This window comes from Priapulus caudatus, unplaced genomic scaffold (assembly GCF_000485595.1).
Source record: "Priapulus caudatus unplaced genomic scaffold, Priapulus_caudatus-5.0.1 Scaffold2399, whole genome shotgun sequence".
Lineage (NCBI taxonomy): Eukaryota > Metazoa > Priapulida > Priapulimorpha > Priapulimorphida > Priapulidae > Priapulus > Priapulus caudatus.
In genome coordinates this window covers 1,607-6,610 of record NW_014579460.1, presented here as the reverse complement: position 1 = coordinate 6,610, position 5,004 = coordinate 1,607, and the positions used below count along the sequence as shown (strand labels likewise).

Genomic DNA, 5,004 nt, shown 5'->3' with positions numbered 1-5,004 from the left:
GTTGGTGTTGATGGCAGGCAGAGAAACCTCCTGATCCCTGGTGCCAACGATGGGCCGCTCGAAGGTGTAAGCGTACAGAATCTTGGGCTGGTACCAGCTGTATCCGTTCCTGTATGCGTACTGGTATCCACGGGCCTTGGCGGCGGTTTCGGCAGCCTGGGCTTCATCGCGGCGCGTAGTCGGCACCGCGGCGGATCCCTCACGGGCGTAGGAGCTGCTGGCACTCCTCTGACCCTCTCCTGCAACTCGTGCTACAGCCAGTGGTCCCTGCACCACGGTGGTGTGGAACTGTGGGGCGTCAGTGTAGCGTCCATCGCTAGCGCAGGCGAAGCCCACCAGGGCGAGCAAGATGACGAACTTCATTGTTGGCCTACAAATAATATCAGAAATTGCTAATAAAATACGAACATGTTGTTTTAGATAAAAGCGGCCTAGATGTTACCCTAATCAGCGATTACAAATTAATTATTTGATATTCACAATGTGATCTTCTGACATGCTAATCTTTAACTGAATCTTCAATTTGCACCGTCGCTCGCGTACCTCCTAATAACCATTACTAACTACTGCTTCATGTACGAGTTAAACTACAATCATCAATAGCTCAGCATTGCTTACCTTAGCGGAGTAGACACCTTACGTCTGATGTGTGACGAGAGAGCGAGTGGTGACGACGGACGGTGGCGACGGCGTTTTTATACAGAAACTCTCGTCCTTGGCATCTGAACGCGACACGATGGTGTTGCGTCATCGTGTATGCTGCTGCTGCCTGTCGCAGCAGTGTACGGATCTCTCCATTCCAGACACAACGCCAGGTGTCATATAACCTCTTTTCGACGTTTGCCTCAGGTGAAATCGCGTCGTATTTCATTCAAACGCGATAATCGATTGAGCGGAGTAATGAGCAACTAGGATCGCGATTGCCATGTAAGGAATTCGGATCGTATGTCCAGCTGTTCTGCTTGCATCTGTGACAAATACGACATACGCATATACGCTCTCCTATGACACAAATATATGTGTTGTGCGCATCATAGGAGTTTAGGAGCGCTATTATGAACGCAAGCAGTGAATTTCAGCTGTAAAGCGTAACGAAGTTGACTCGCCAATATTTGTTATAGGACGAATCTTCCTATAACAAATAGTGTCATAAGAGAGCTTATATGTGTATGTCGTATTTTTGTCATAGATGCAAGCAGAACATGTTGGTATATGCGCATCGCTTTGTAAAGCTTGTCGCTATTTATCACATGACGGTCAGTGCCTTAGCTGATGTTGTGCGCTATATCATACTTCGCTAGGTGACATAATTATCTGTACAATGTACATGGATAATACACCTGACATAATAAAATATAACATAATAACAATAATATTAATAAAAATAAAAATAATTAACGTAATATAATATGCTGTGGAGCTTATAATATTCATAATTAATATTCATTCACCAGATTACTACCTTCTCTCGTGTTAGAAGCCATGATGACTCATCACAACAATTCAACGATTGAACACTATCATATACTTATTAAATAATTACTTCATAATAGTTTAACTAATTAATAACTTTATTTAATAATAATTTACTTGAAATAATAATAATACTTAGTATACTTAATTGATTGTAGTAAATATATCGTCTTATTATTAGATTGATGGAATCGTATGTGTACAAATGTACTTCTTTTCTCACTCTCTACTTATTATGACTTCGGTGACGTAAACAAGTCAACGGCAAGTCTAGTTATAGCAGCCGCTAATAAATAGCATGGCAAAATCATCTCCATATCCATCTACCCCGGCGTAGGAGCTGCTGGCACTCCTCTGACCCTCTCCTGCAACTCGTGCTACAGCCAGTGGTCCCTGCACCACGGTGGTGTGGAACTCTGGGGCGTTGGTATAGTCACCATCTGTAGCGCAGGCGAAGCCCACCAGGGCGAGCAAGATGACGAACTTCATTTTGGGCCTACAGAAAACATCAGAAAAATATAAAATCATCATTCGAAAATAAATGACAAAAAGAAGCTAACTAACCAACGATTGTAACAATAATATTGACAATGTCTCAACTGTTTTTCCCGATGCGTTAACTTGATCATTATTCTGTCACTAATCTCCGTGAAATTTTGCGAAATGTTTCTTAATCCTAAATGCTGATCACGATTCGCGTAGGAAACGAGTTAAACTACAATCATCAATAGCTCAGCATTGCTTACCTTAGCGGAGTAGACACCTTACGTCTGATGTGTGACGAGAGAGCGAGTGGTGACGACGGACGGTGGCGACGGCGTTTTTATACAGAAACTCTCGTCCTTGGCATCTGAACGCGACACGAGGGTAGAGGCCCCACTGGTGACATGCATGGATGGCGAGGTACACTCGTGGCCATGTAGACTACTAATCGTTGTCTAGTGGTTGAATGGGCGCACGCATCGCGCCAAATGGCTCCGAGTCGCTGTAAAACAAAGGTCAACGCCTGTCAAATGAAATTGAACGCGTTCTCGTTCGCGTTCGCCTTTGTCAGGGGCGTAGCCAGCTAAAAGAAGTGTGTGTGTGTGTGTGTGGGGGGGGGGTGTATTATTACTACAGCAGTGGAACTTTATACTATCGAAACATAGAAAATAGCGGCTATAAGCAGCCAGCGCTAGCGCCGTTAAGCGGGAAGCACCTTAGGAAAAATTTAGGAAATTTAATGGCTCCAGGTGCGATTTTCCAGCACTTTGAAATAGTATTTTTATTCATTAATTAATGCTTTTTGAGTAACTTTTCGCCATATAACCAACTTCTGGAACCCAATTTCCCGAGAAAAATCCTTAAATCTCAATTTAGCTGTCATTGATTTGTAAAAGTTTAAATTGAGGTTTTAAACTAATTTAATGACTGTGACTTTGACCCGGTTTGAAACGGTTAATTTTATGGAAATAAAAAAAACTTAACACAATGCTAAATTAATTATTTCTCACTTTATTCTCAGAATACTGCGGGAATAATACATATACGTGTACTAGATACTTATCCTGTAATTAATGAGTCCTAATGAGTTTCTGGGAACTAGTTTTTAATGTGATTAGAAACGTAGACAATTAGGGGTGTTCCAGGATTTGTGTATTTTGTACTAATCTGGCAGTGTAAAAACTCTTACTTCTGACACTCATGTTTTTGCGGAGTCTCGTAATCGGACCATTTCGAGGATTGATTGTTACATTGTAATAACGTGTCCTACCCACGCCTCGTGTGGTTTGTTCGTTACTGTCTGCGATCTGTTGACCTTTGCTAATTATGCAGAATTTGTCATACGAACTAGACTTGTGTATGTACATGTTTGTATCCACTCAGTAAAATAATAATATGGCTACTAATATATCTTGATATATATGATATCATATATTGAATAACACAACCATGATGGTATATAATGCATAGTGACAGCTACGTGCAGAGAAGTAAGTATGTGGGTGTCGTCGTGGAAGACGATGTACAATTCTGCGACGGATCGAGAAAGAATGCGCCATAGAGCTTTATTCACGTGACATATATGTGTAATAGAATACCTATAGGATTGGCCATAAATGTCTATATACCTTTATACTCAGTTCAACAGCATGAGTAAAGATGATGATTAAATCTAGTGTACTGCTGTTATAAGATATCTGGACACGTGCTTTATATTTCCAACTATATGATAGCAGTATACCTGTTCGTTATAACTATGTTTTTGTAAATTTTAACAAGATTGTTGTATTGCGCAGGCAGCCATACATGGTGTACTTGCCCATTTAATAGTTAGTAGAAGGTTTAAGAAGTTTGCTAACCTTTGTATAATGTAAACATAACATGAGTAAGAAACGTATAGAAATAAATGATATTCTGTTCAACGAAATCAATTTATTACATATATCTGTAATATATATGCATATATAAATATATACATGTGAGGGATTACCAGATATACAAACGATTGATCTTATGATAATCGGACTCCGATGAAACAGTAAATTTAAGCGTGAAATTTATAGGACGCCTTTATTTAATAAAAGCTCTGTTAGTCTCTTGCTACATCTTACAACTATAGCACTCGTTTTGTTGATCTGTGCATGGTTTGTATACCGCGTACTTTAATGCGCCCTGTTTAGATAACCTCCAAGTAATTACCAATTGCCAAGTCAGTATCTATGGCCAAGTCCGTATCTATTGGCAAGTCTGTATCTATTGCCAACTCCGTATCTATTGCCAAGTCTGTATCTATTGGCAAGTCTGTATCCATGCCCAAGTCCGTATCCAAGCCCAAGTCCGTATATATTGCCAAGTCTGTATCCATTGCCAAGGCCGTATCCAATGCCAAGTCCGTATCCTCCATGTCCATAAACTCTGTTACCAAGTCCATGTACTCCAGGTCCGTGCACGCCAAGTCCCCGCACGCCAGCAACTCGTCCTGTAGCCAGTGGTGCCTGGACCACGTTCGTACGGACCATCCGGCCGCCCATAAGGTAACAACCGCAGGCATAGCCCACCAGGGCGAGCAAGATCAGGAGCTTCATTGTTAACCTACAAATAATATCAGACATCGTTTTAAAAATACGAACATGTTGTTTTAGTAAAAACGGCTTAGATGTTAACCTAAACACCGACTACAGATGAACGAATTTATCTTTGCAATGTGATCGTCCGACATACCAATCCTTATGTTAATATTCCATTTGCAACAGTCGCTCGAATAACCATTACTTACTACTGCTTCATGTACGAGTTAAACTACAATCATCAATAGCTCAGCATTGCTTACCTTAGCGGAGTAGACACCTTACGTCTGATGTGTGACGAGAGAGCGAGTGGTGACGACGGACGGTGGCGACGGCGTTTTTATACAGAAACTCTCGTCCTTGGCATCTGAACGCGACGCGATGGTGTTGCGTCATATCGTGTATGCTGTTGCTGCCTGTCGCAGCAGTGTACGGATCTATCCATTCCAGACACAACGACAGGTGTCATATAACTTCTTTT

General features: G+C 41.3%; 2 long non-coding RNA genes across 2 annotated transcripts in view; one reads left to right on the top strand and one right to left on the bottom strand.

Moving 5' to 3' along the window:
* LOC106818638 overlaps positions 1 to 173 on the bottom strand; it is a 7,164-nt gene extending 6,991 nt beyond the window's left edge. Inside the window, exon 1 of the long non-coding RNA XR_001395266.1 lies at positions 28 to 173. This is a non-coding gene — a long non-coding RNA (uncharacterized LOC106818638). The remainder of the gene's footprint in view (positions 1 to 27) is intronic.
* Positions 1 to 4,266, top strand: part of LOC106818639 — a 14,005-nt gene extending 9,739 nt beyond the window's left edge. Inside the window, exon 3 of the long non-coding RNA XR_001395267.1 lies at positions 4,257 to 4,266. This is a non-coding gene — a long non-coding RNA (uncharacterized LOC106818639). The remainder of the gene's footprint in view (positions 1 to 4,256) is intronic.
* The last annotated feature ends 738 nt before the right edge of the window (positions 4,267 to 5,004 follow it).